The sequence below is a fragment of the Cricetulus griseus genome, chromosome 2 (assembly GCF_003668045.3).
Source record: "Cricetulus griseus strain 17A/GY chromosome 2, alternate assembly CriGri-PICRH-1.0, whole genome shotgun sequence".
Classification (NCBI taxonomy): domain Eukaryota; kingdom Metazoa; phylum Chordata; class Mammalia; order Rodentia; family Cricetidae; genus Cricetulus; species Cricetulus griseus.
The window spans coordinates 352,766,024-352,780,237 of record NC_048595.1 but is presented as its reverse complement, the minus strand read 5'-3'; positions in this window follow the sequence as shown (position 1 = coordinate 352,780,237).

The following is a 14,214-nucleotide window of genomic DNA, read 5'->3' as shown; positions in this document are numbered from 1 at the left end:
ATATCATCTTATTGCTGTCTTCTGAAGAAGTTACCTAGACAGGAATATCCCACCAGTCATATTCCCTAAGATTTCTTTATGAGAGTGGTCATGAAACATTTGAAGATTTGTTGTTCTTTGAAAGATTTATAATTGACATGTTCATTTGATCAAAAACTTCAATCACATATAGTTGCTACCTTTATAAAATGTAACATTCTTTTGCATAATCAAAAATTATATATTATAAAAATATTTTCTAGTTGGGCAATGGTGGTGCATGCCTTTAATCCCAGCACTTTGGAGGCAGAGGCAGGCAGATCTTTGTGAGTTTGAGACGCCTGGTTTATAAGAGCTAGTTCCAGGACAGTCTCCAAAGCCACAGAGAAACCCTGTCTCAAAAAAAATATTTTCTATAATTTTAAATGATAAAAGCAGATTACTACTTATCCCAATATAATTACCAGAAGTATTTTCTTGTGTTTAGAAGATCCTATAACAATTTGAAAATTCTGTGTGTTAAATCTAAGCATTGACTACAAAATAAAATGTAAATATTTCCTGAGCAAATGATACTGTGTCTGATGAAGAAAGCACTGGCTTTATATAAACAACAGTCCTTTTTCGTAATTGATCAATTTTGCCATTCTATTTAAGAGCAATACAGAAATATGCTGGAGAAATGTGTTTCTGAATACTTCTCCTCCTCTTCCACCTTCTCTTCCTTCCTCTCCTCCTCCTCCTCCTCCTTCTCAGAGCAACTTTCTCTTAGGACAGTTCCATCGAAGTGTCACAAAAGAAGGTACATTTATCTTTGTTATATGGTTTTTATTTTTATTTTTTGAAGACCTAGAATTTGGTTCATGATTTGAAATGGAGAAACCACTGGGTATTTAGATATGCCCTTATTCTTTTAATATATATCATATTTTATAATGGCAAGCCAACTTTCCACTTTAATTGATCTCTTTCTGTTCTCAGCTTATATTTGTTCACTTAAAAATGGATTATTTTCATTTTGTAAAATTGTGATTCTAAGATTTAGAGCTCGTTTTAAACTCAGTACTATATCTTTGGAAATATACAAATCATACATTATTAATAAACATTTCCTGTGAAAATAATTCACAATTTATATCTTCATCTATAATTAAAGAATACAATTTATTACCTTAATGACACAGGGTGAAAACAATTTGAGTGTGTTGCAAGATGTTTGATTCTGATGCAACTAAGTTTTTGCACTCTGCTATTAATAGTTTTATCTAAAACAAAATCCAAATAATTTTGAAGCCCAATTCCAAAGCATGACTTAACAATTTAAACATAAAATATTTTCAACACAATGTTTTAAGTAGCTGTTATTATTATTTTTAAGTCTTTATAACTTCTCTCCATAGTTATGTTTAATAGAAAGATATTTGCCCCTTATGGAGAAATTTGATCAATTTACATTAGCCAGAGGAGAAGAATTCAAGCCTTTCTGGATTCAGGTGTGACTGCCCATAATAAGGACACCTTTGTTTAGGACTTCTAGAGAGACTATGCTCTAGGTCATCAATGGTTTTTTATCTATCTATAGAGATCAGGAACTAGACTGAAAGACTAGTTAAGAGAAGAAATTGTGTTAAAATTCAATAGTTTCAGGGCTAACACCTTAAATTTAAGTAAGACTACAGTGTGGTAGGAATTCTAGGTAACTGAAGGAAATGCAAGTCAGTCCCAGGGTGGGAGAGTTTCGAGGTTACCCACTCAAACAGTGAAGCAGGAGCATGATCACCTCATCTGTAGACATTGATTTCTTAACTATTTTATACTCATTACCTCTTCCTGCCCTTTAAACTTTTACAGAGCTCTGGATAGATAAGCAAGTAAATCCAACATCTACTAATAACAAGTCATAAGAATCTCATTTTTAAAAGTTCACTAGACATATATGTATATACAAAATTTAGCATTCTTAAGAAGCAACATTTTCATATTAAAGCACTTACTTATTTTATATTAATAATTGACATTGAAAATTTCTACTTAAGGATTTGAAACACTTTCAGTATTTTTAGCATAAATCTATATTTTTATTTTTATCAGTGTTTCTAAAGCCAGTATTTATGAAAACATTACAAAATGGAAAAAGGATATTCAGAACCATTTCGTTTATTTTTGCCCATTCTGTCTCAAATCAATACCATATTAATTTATTGACTTTTAGTTATTAAACTTTTTGTTTATTTATAAATATAGAAATTTTAAAATTCAAGGATTGAAAAGCTGAAATGATCAGATGTGCTAACCTTATTTTTTTATGTTAGAATCAAAGGCTTTTACCAGATAGTTCCATCTCAGATTTTAAAATTTAGAACTGCTCCTCATGTCTTCCTCTTCCCTCCTCTTCTCCCCTTCTCTTTCTCCTAGTTCCCTCTCTGCTGCACTCAGAAAGGGGATAGGATAGGAGTTTAGTGGTGGGCAGGGGAGGACAGGAGGGAGAAGGAACTGGAATTGACAGGTTAAACAAGCTTGTTTCTAATTTAAATTTTAAAAAATAGAAAAAATTATGTGTATCTACTTATTTATAGGTTTCTTTAGATAGGAATTTATTTAGAAGTTCTATCTCAGCTAAAATACAGAAATGACTCATGAAAATCAATCCATCTTATTATTTACACATGAAACAATTTTTCAGACATTATGTATTTATAATAAATGCATATATTGGGAAGTCCTTTCAATTAATTAAAAATCCTTACATATTCTTTAACAACTATAAAAATATTAAAATTCATTTTAAAGTAAAAAAACAAAAACAAAATTAGAACTGAAACCCAAACTCACTCCTGAGGTATGGAGATAATTAAAAGCCATTGCCCTTTAATCACTCTTGTTGAATTTGGTGAGGTAGCATTCTGAATATAGTTCTTCAGTCCATGTAAAACCATTCCCTGTGTTTTTACCTCTTAACCATTTCCCACTACAGGCCGAAGACAAGTAAGGTCAGTGGCCTCTCTGCTGACTTGTGCCATTCATGGGAAAGAGGCTTTGGGAAATAGGCTTAAGGGAATCTGACCTGACAAGGGTGGAATACTTTTATGATTCTCCTCGTTATGAACATCGTCCCCTTCCATCTCTTAGCTAGTAACATAACTTTAGGAGAAAACTAGAGATTTCAGAACCTTGGCTTGAAGAATTTTAAAAACATTAACAAAACCAAACTTTACATGGAGGATTGTGAAATGTTAATATCAGAAGTATTCCTACATAGTATCTGGAAAATCCCAGCATAAAGATAAAGGCATATACATATCCTAAAATATTATTCAACATCAGATACATCCCACTCCTATTAATCATTTCTCTTTCCAGTAGGAGGAAAAGTATCCCACAGTCAGGCAAAAGAGTCAAAAACAGACCCTGCTCCCACTGTTAGGAATTCCACGAGAACACCAATCTACTCAAACATAACATATAGGCAGGGTTCTTAGACAGGTACAATGCTCCCTATCACAGTGAATGTCCATGAGTCCTGGTAAGTTGAACTGGTGGGCCAAGTTCTTGTGTCCCTGACCCCTCTGGTTCCTCTGAACCTTTCTCCCCTTCCTCCACAGGACTCCCCCAGCTCTGCTTAATGTTTGGCTGTAGGACTCTACTCCCATTATTTGATGAATGAAGTCTCTCTGGCCCCATTGATGCAAATTCTGCTAGGCTCTGATGCCATAGCACTGTGCAGGGCAAACTGTAGGTTGATGGTTTCCTGGCTGGGTTGTGGTCCCATCCCTCCACTTGAGGCCTTGCATAGAATCAGGAGACAGATTGTTTGGGTGCTGTATCCTCCATTGCTAGGATTCTTTGCTAGAGCTATTCTTGTAGATCTATGTAGATTCCATTACACTTGGTTTCTACCTGGTTGCAAAATGCCTCAAAATTCCAGTCATTTCTCCCTCCTCAACCTGATCTTTCCTGTTTCCAAACCCACACAACTCTAGGCTAGTGCCCCACCCTTCCTGGAAACTGGATGGGGGTGGGATAAAGGTCAATTGTTGGCTTGGGAGGATGGGAGGGAGAGGGAACTGGGATTGATGAGTAAAATAAGATTGCATCTAATTTAAATAAAAATTCACAAAAGAAAGAGAGAGAGAAAGAAGGAAAGGAAGAAAAAAGGAAGGAAAGAAAAGAGGGTGAGCCAAGTAGTTGAGGAGCATGCCTTTTATACCAGCACTTGGGAGTCAGAGACAGGCAGATATCTGTGAGTTTGAGGCCAGCCTGGTCTACAGAGCAGGTGCCAAGAGAGGCTTCAAAGCTACAGAGAAACTGTGTTAGGAACAAAACAAAACAAAACAAAACAAACAAAAAAGAAGAAAGCAGGCTGAGCAAACCAAAAGGAGCAATCCATTAAACAGTGTTTCTCACAAAAATAGAAAAATACTAACACCCACCCACACACACACACACAAAATGAAGAAAACAAATAAAATAATATCACCACCCCAAACAAAACAGAACCAAAAAACTTCAAGTTTACTATCACACAAAAAACCTGTACATGTTAGTCAACTAGCTGGTGAACATGAGGCCTGGCTTAAGAGTAGTTGGTATGATATGTACAGTGTCACTCCTCACCACCATCATTTTTTTTAATGAATCTCATCAGACACTCAAACAGCAATTCTAACAATGTGATGTTATACTAATTTTATACTTACATGTGGAGAAATGTCAAAAGAAACATCAAAATTCTGTGTTTTGTGAACTTAAGTCATTGTTTGTATAACACAAAACAGCTTATGTGCATGGTAACAACATTGCACATCATCACATATGGTAGTCACCATTCTGAGAGGAGGTTGTGGTAAGCAACTCTCTTTGCAAGGATTGTTAGCAGGCCATCTTTAAATATCAGGCAGAGAACAAAGGAGAGGTGGAATTCAAAGAAAGAAGCCTAGAGACATGAAGCTTGGCAACAAGCCCTTGTTCCAAGGGTCTCTGCCTTTGCACAACATCAAGCCATGGAGAGTCATCTAGAGGATCAGGCAGTGAGCAAATAAAATCATCATGTTACACCTCTCCTCTTTCAGGACAAACTACATAAATACCTGTATCTCCTAAACCTTCATTTTATACTGTTATTTTTGGGGAAATATATTTTATATGCATTATTCTTTTGAATATGATAAGGTACATTATGAGGAAAATCATATTATAATGTCCATTTTAAAGATGAAGATATTGAGACAAAAATAAAGTTTTGAGATGAGATAACCTGACTTCAATGCATCTTAAGTGAAGTTACTTGGATAATAACATACACAGCAGTATTTTGGTTATAAAATCAGGCTTCTGATATACAATTGTCCTATGTTCATCAGATATATAGATTATTAATACTTTTCTTTCCCTCGAAACTAGACATACTTTTTAACTAAAGAAAAAGAAAGAGTTCAAAATTCTGTTCACATGTTTATATAATCTCATTTAAGTCTCAACCATTTAAAATGTAACACCCTTTTTGGTGAGTCATACAAAAATAGGCAGAATGTCATGAGCTAGCTTGTCAACCTAGGTCTGTGCCAGTCACGATGTACACGATGTACACTTCTATCCTCACATAAGTTGTGGTATTTTGGAAGGGATATTTTAACAAGTCTTGATGTATAATTATACATTATGGAGTGACATGATTTCATTAAAAATTTGAAATAATGTTTCTGTATTCTTTATGCAAAAACACATTAATTTGTTTAAAAGATGTTAAGTGCAAACCCTTTGAAAGCATTACTTTCAATAAATCATTGTGTCATTTTAAATTTTTCTCCATTTGGTAAACTCTTACATGTGCTTGTGTATGTGTGTGTGTGTGTGTGTGTGTGTGTGTGTGTGTGTTCTTGTATGATCAAGATTGCCTCTGCATGCATGAATGAGTATGTGCAGGGGTGGCCGAATATGTTGGGCATCATCTTCTTTTATACCTGGTCTCTAATTAGCCAGGTGCTCACCAATTAGCCTACACTATCTTGTCAGCATGCCCTTGGGATCCTTTTGTGTCTGCAGCCATAGTACTATGGTAACAAACTTGTGACCTCATGCCCAACACTTTTATATTGCTTTGGGGTATTAATCTGCCTCAGTTCCTTGTGATTTTTCAGGTAGGCACTTTATATACTGAGCTATCTCCCTCTCCCTAGTATTTTGTTGCTGCTGTTGTTAACTAGAAGAATGGCAGTAAATTAGTTACAGAATTTCCAGAATACACCTAGATTATTCAGTTTGTTCTATTTCATTCTTAATGATGCAATTGCTTGCCCTGCCTCAGGGATTTCTGCAGAATTATTAGTCTAATCATGAACATTTTCTTTAAAGGATGGTTATAGAAATAAAACAAAAAAAATAATCTGATAACAAAACAAACATTCCTTAACATTATTATATTTTATTTCAGAAAGGAAACTTTTGTTGTATTTGAAGGGAAGTGAATGGGGAACTGGTCATTTCATTTTCCCAGTTCCAGGCCTATACCTCTATTAATAAATGATTAATTGAATACAATGGTAAAAATTATTTAATACAAATTCAATGGTATTAAGAATCACAAAAAGTGATTACAGCTGTGTCACAAGCTGTTTAATATTTTCATGTTTAGTTTCTAATAAATATAATTCTCTTTTTTAAGAGAAAAGTTTATTGACTGAACTTTTTTGTAGATAAATGGATAACCTTTTCTTTTTCCTCTTATTTCTACTCTTAAGAATTACCTAGGGGAAAAATAGTGTCAATTTGTCATGTTTTGGTAGGGTGTATCAACTGCAGGAACAAGCAAGAATTCCTCAAAGGGGTCTTTATAAAAAGCAAACAAACAAAGAAAAAAATTACACAGAGAGAATCAGGTAAGTCACAGGAAGAATAGAAACTAATATGTACTTTGTTTCTATATCATACTACATTGAAATATTTCTTTAGAGTGTTAGCACACACACTTTTTAATTAAAGGAATATGCTTGATGTGACACTATGTAATTTCTTGATTTTTTGTTTCCAAGGCAATCTGAATTTATATGGTGTTAAATGGTAGCCTCAAAGTATTTGCAAATAATGTTACTTTCTCCATTGATTTCTACCTATAGTTCTCATAAAATTAAAGTGTATGATTGAATAGTCATTACTAAAATCCATGATGCTTCGGCTTTTAGTTAATGCCAAGAAGCATTTCTCACATATTTTAATGACATTTTAATCTGCTTAACTACTTTAGGAAAACTGTGAGCAAAGTAAAAAAAATATGTGTGTTTGATAGAGAATGTCATACCAAAGTTTCCTAAATAAGGAACTTTTCTTGTGGCTTATTTTTATGTAACAAACACATGGCATATTGTGGTTCATAAATGAACTTGGCTCAGATGTAGTCTCCAGCAAGGTAATCAAACATTAATTTAGATGTTGCTGTGAAAGTATTTTGTGGATGAGATTAAAGCCTGTAATTAGTAGTCATTAAGTAGATTATCCCAGATAATTTGAGTAGGATTGAGTGAGTCAACTGAACGTGGTTAAGAACTTCATTGAAGCTTTCCCTAAGGATGAGAAAATAGTGTCTGAAAAGTAGCTTGATCAGACCTGCTGTTTGCCTGCCTTTCCTGGAGACATCACCTACAAATGCTAAACTGTCCAAGACAACCTTGATAACTCAATTACTGAGCTTCATCATAAAATGTGAGTGTGCATGCTCCTCTGTATGTGTGTGTGTGTGTGTGTGTGTGTGTGTGTGTGTGTGTGTGTGTGTGTGTGTATCCCCATAGTACATTTTATTTTCCTGAGATAGATCCATCTGATGCTCTGGATCTTCCCTTTATTAAATATTTAAACATTTTCTGTAAAATCCCCAAAGCAAAGGTAATCATTAATCATGGTAACATCAAACACACAATGGATGGTCAACAACAATAGCAGAAGCAGAAACAAAATACCTAGGAATCCAGAGTAAGACATGAAACAGTCTCTACAATGAAAACACTGGGCCTTGAATACTGATTAGCTGCAATCTGGAAAGAGAAAACATGATTTCTCTTTAAACACTTGACTATAGTATCCTTTGTCCTGCCTCATCATTTATTTTGTAGTCACGCATGCTAATATTGATGAGTATGGACTTAAAATCCAGTGAGCAGACACTACTAAAGATGATCTCTTCCTAGTTTTATCTCAAATCTCTGAGGCCTGCAGGGGTTAAAGTTTGTCATGAGAAAGGATATCTTTCTGGTAGGATTAATCTAATTTAACGAATTACCATAAAACACAACAGATTTTTCCAAGTTAGGGACATAAGAAATAAAAAAGTTGAAGACAAAAGGTGTCTGCAGTTCCTTCCTATGTCAGTCGGCACCAATTTCAAAGGACCATAATCATCTATGCAATCTGATAGAGTCCAGCAGATAGGAAGCAGAAAATCAGGGACACAATTCTCTAGAGCCTCCAAGTAAAAAGGCTGACTACAAGTTGGAGTTTTTCCTTGAGATGCATAATAAAAGATGTCTATTAAGCTTGCCTAGCCATTTCTATTTTAATAATGAGGTAATTTATTGGAATACACATGCAGTAATTTGTGACACAGCATATACACTATTCACTGCAAGGCATACAAACCTCTCCAATGCACACAGGGCACATATTTCTTTTTTATTACAAATTCTAGGGAAATAAATAAATGTGTGCTAATTATAAGAATGAATACAGTAAAAGAAGGAACCATGGTCACTGACCGTTACTACCTTACAGTGTACTCAGCTATCGTCTTATGCACATTGACTCAACATAAACCATACTGAACACAAGTAAGTCTTCATACCTCCTGATTTTAAGATAATATCCATAGACAGTATTTAGACAATACCATGCATATAATAATTTAACTTTAGTTTTTAGTGTGCTAAATTATACTGTTTAAGAAATCTATGTATGCTGGTTAGCTTTAAACTTCAACTTGACACAACACAGAATTAACTTTGAAGAGATTCTCCATTGAGAAATCATCTAGACCTGACCTTCTGTCATATTTGTAGAGTTTTCCCTTAATTGATTTTGATGTAGAGAGACCCAGGCCATTGTGGAAGGCACAATTTCAAGGGCTAAACTTTGAACTGCATAAATGAAGAAAGGTTTCTACACAGAAGCAGCAAGTGAGGATATGTTTATTCTCTCTCTTTTCTTGACTGTCAATGTGCTATGACTAGCAGCTTGAGTTCATGCCTTGGTTTCCCCGAAAATGATAAATTGTGACTTCAAATTACAAGCCAAATAAATCCTTGCCTTTGATTGATATTGATGAGTGTGTTTTAAAATCAACAAAAGAAATAAAACTAATACACCACTTTCATCCCAATAAAGTATATTAGGACAAGAAGTACTTGATAACCAAGTGCTTTATTCTCAATTAATGAGGGAAGAGACAAGTACAGTTTTAGAGAAACCTGGACCTCCTCTGATTAGCAATCAGCTCTATCTGATTAAAATTTTAATCAGATTAAAAGTTTAAAATTGTACTGTATTAGTGGAAGCAAAGTATATGTGGACAGTGGTGTGGGAGGAGAATCTTCTGGACATAAGCGATCCACAGTTAAAGAATTAAAATAAAGCATTTCAGGGAGTGAACATGTACCCAATAAATAATATTTTGAATGTTAATATACCAACGATTGAAATTTTGGCAATTGAACAACCATTTGCTAAGGAATTGTTTGTCTTTAAAGGCCTACTTTGGTGACTTTAAAAGTGATTAATTTACCATCTTCATGGTAATTTTGGAGAGCCACTATGTTGGAGGCTTCAGCCTCTAAAATTTAGACACTTTGAGAATCTTCCCTGAGTGGTAAAATGGGGCATCTCAGAGAAACATGGATTATATGATTTATAGGATTTTTATAGGATTTTATACAATACTCTCTCTCTTTAATGTGTTCAAAACACTGGGAAACTTCAAAGCTACAGAAAGAAAACCTGTGGATGGTTGAATACCTAGCCATCTAATTGCCTGTTTCTTTCATGTTCAGCCTTAACACTGAAGTAGCCATAATGGTTCCATTAAGCAACATATGATAGGAAGATTCTATTACCAGTTGACAATAGATTAATGTGTTTCCAGCAACATGCTGTTCTTTTTAATTTTTTCATAAGTAAATTCATTCTCCCTGTATTTATTACATAAGAAGGAATACAAAATTATTACATTTCCAAATCTTTTATTCTTTGCAAGCATTGTACACTTAGATATTGCTAGAATATTTTCAGTATTAGCTTCCTTATTTAATAACTGGAACCTTTGGGAGAATGGTTTTAACTTTCAAATCCCACTTTTAATTTTTTTACATTGGGACAAAATTGTATCTGTATTTATGAAATATGTAAAGATGTAATAAAATAAGAGTAACACTGTTGAATCAGTATAATTTTTCTATATCTTCCTCTGCATTTCATAGTTAGATGGCTAAATATCTAAATTAAAAATATATTTAAAAATATAACATTCTGGTGTTTGGCTAATTTCTTCTATTTTATCAGTGCAAGCAAAACTTTTTAATGACAATATTTGTTACTTTCTACAATAATTAATCCAGTTTTAATAAATAGTAATATTGATGAAATCGATACAGATAAAATGATAACAAAAATAGCATTGACCACAAACAACTGAATGACATGTTGACATTCCTCACTCAAACTTTGAACTATAATAGGAAATGAGAGATTTAATATTTAATCTTATTGAAAGACAATATGCACATTTCAAGAATTTAACAACTAATAATGGATAAGATATTCATCTTATGTAGACATTTTACTTTTAGATTCAGAACACATGAATGAATGAATCAATCAATCAATTTATCCTTATAAATAAAACTATGAATTATTTACTTTACTGACTTCTGATCTTAATTATGTGTATTTTTGTCAAGAGTTTGAGAAATTTTATTCCGCACTCATTAATGAAAACATAGGCATGATTCTAATTAGCCAGCATGTGACCTAGAAATGCACAAATCCTTTATTAGATATGAGAGATGATTTCTGGTCACCACCTCTAAATGCCAAATTTATTATATTCTTGGGGGAAAATATTCTTTCTTCTGATTAAGACTATAGACTCCATAATGAACAAGACATAATTTAAGATAAAATAACCAAAGAAATACTTTGCTTCTTTATTAAAATTCATACTAGTAGAACTAATTTTGTAAGTTTTGCCTTTAATTTGTCTGTTTCTACAAAGGCATTAACACCTACATTGAGTAGATATTTTATGTTTATCCCAAAAAATTTAAAAATTAAATCCCTGGCATTTTGAAAACATTCACACACCTGACACCTGTCCATTTCTGCAAAATCTCCTCAGAGTTTTTTGTTTTTATTTTAATGTATTTGGACAATATATTGTCCTTTTTGGCTAGTTATCCACTATTCTCCTAAACAGTTTATGATGGCACCCTCTCCTCTCATTCCCCTAAGTGGAGATTAATATTTCTGTCCATTCTTTTTACTAACGCTACTGTGTTACCAAAGGGATAAGATATATATGCAAATGACTCATGTTTTATTTTCTATTCATTAGGAAAAGCACAAACGAAGAAACTGAGAGATGTTCTTGAATTGAAATAATAGAATATACAAACATCTCAGAACTGACATTCATTACTTGGAGAAATAACAGGATTTGTGATGTTCGGCTGCACACAATCATATGTGCTTGTGTAACCTAGCATACAAATGCTCACACCCCTTAATAATTTGAGGTTCTTATCTAAAGGTAAGCATAGGTTTTTCAGATATGTTTTGTATAATAGAATTTTAGTTCACTTAATTTATGGTCCTTTAAAATTTTACATTTCAACCCAGCTCTTAAATGAGTGCTACGCTAGCATCAAGTCCTAGTAATTTAAGAATTTTCAGGAGGTATTTAGTTAGAAATTGAAAAAAAAATGTGCATTTGAAATCAGTATGGGTATTTTTAGATAAGAACCTAATTTTGTTAATAACTACATGCTTATAATCCTAAACTACACACACACAAACACACACACAGAGAGACTTATTATTGATCATTTGTAAAAATCTTGTCTGTTACAAATACAAAAGCAAATTTCTGAGAACATAGTAAAGGAAGTTTATTTTTCTCAGTCTTCTTGCTGTCATACAGTATTTGAAATTTAGCATTATATTTTTTTCAGTATCCTCAATATTATAGAACACGCGCATGAGAAAATAGTTCAAATCAAGCAAAGTGTTTAGCTGTCAAACACCCTTCGCACAAAATGCCACATAATAGGCTAAGAAGAGAGAGATTCCCAGAGGGATGCTGCACAAAGGGCTTGCACATTCCCTTTTCTCTTTCCACTCTCTCTGCTATAAACAAGTGGGCAGAATGCTTACTTGATATCTGTGTTTAGATTTCTAAAAGATGGAGACAGAAATACAACGGGTAGAAAAATAGTGAAAATGACAGTATGGTGGTGTTTTGTCACTTAAAATAACATCACACTAGTATAATTGCAAGGCAGACAAACTATGAAATATGTTATTATATTTTCATGGAGCTGTTGATATAATTCTAAGTTATTTATGGATGTACAACCCACATTATCACAATTGTGAAATTTAATTTTTGTTCTCTCTTCAGATTTTATTTAATGTGTGCTTTTTAGTCTGGAAATTCAATATCTGAAAATAAACAATATGGTTAGAAATTAACATTATGCATTAGTGATTATAGGTAATATTAAAACTAAAAATTTGGTATGGAACACCATTTATTAGTTTTTGTTTCAGCCTCTGCTGGTGAGACACTTTAAGCAAATATTATGGAGAATTTATGAAGTATAGCCATGGTTTTCTTAACTATTGTAATGATTATTTCTTTTTAATTTAATGAGTGTTCACCAAACTGCTCCTTAGTGGATTTTATATTTAACATTACTTACGGGATTAAATGAAAAAGATATATAGCATCATTAATATAGAATGTAAGGAAAATGCCGTGGCTAAAATAACTAGTTGGTACCCAAAGGTGAATATGAAATCTCATTTCATAAGGTAACTCTTCTGTTGGAAAGCATTATTCATAAACAAATAGTCATCCATTCATAAAATAAGAAAATGCACTGTGTGACATGAACATCTCAATAAAACATAGAAAATTTCACACAATTAAATCATAAGAAGGACCAAAACAAAACTTGCTTCAGCTACTGGCATTAAAATGGTTATGTCAATGATCACAAGTGAATTATATACCTAGATATTCATTCAGTTCTGCTAAAGAGGAATAAATAAGGCACACATTTCAATAACATATTTAAAAAAATACATGTTGCTTGGAGAAGGAGGAACATGCACACAAATATAAGTATTGCAGAAATATTTTTGTCATGTGTAAGTTACTGATGATGATATTTAAATTATAGCAAAGCATTTAAGCACAATATGTAATATGTAGGATTTAGACAGTTATGACTTTAATGGTTACTGCACAAAGACTACACACACTACTACAAAATTCAGAAGTTCCTGCATATTTTCAGAAGCAACTACAATATTAAACATTACATGAATCTAGGATATGCTTCATTTGAGCATGTGAGATTATGAAATAATGTATAGAAAGAAATATTTATTTTTCAATCTACAATTATAATCATTAGTTAATGCACATTAATAGTTTTCATGTTTTAAAAAATAAAAAAATATTTTTATGAAATTTATTTTTATTCTACTAAGGAGTATATATACAAATATTTTTAAATGTTTTGAAATATTTGTAAAGCCCCTGAAATATAATTTTGAGTTATCAAATCATAACAATTTAGTGTGTCAGTAACTAAAACTACTTCTTAAAAAACAATAATATTGAGAATTGTGATGAAGGTATCCTGTTAGTCACTTTCCTCTAGTAATTACATCCTAACATTAAATGTTCTATACTGAATACACAGCTAGTTCTGTGTGTGCTCGTGTGGTATGAGACTTGGGAACATAAGGCTAAAAGGAAACGTTACTCATGCACAATCCCCCGAGTGTTTCCAGCAAATCCTTGCTTCCTAACTTCTTACTATGTCCAGTAAACCAGTAGCATCATCCCACGCCAGCAGTTTACTAATAAAACTGTCATCTGTAAGTCAGTGTTACTGCTTTTTTACTGTTTGACATAAAAATAAAACAATATTAATGTGAGTGATCAAACAGCAAATGCCATGTCTTCAGAGT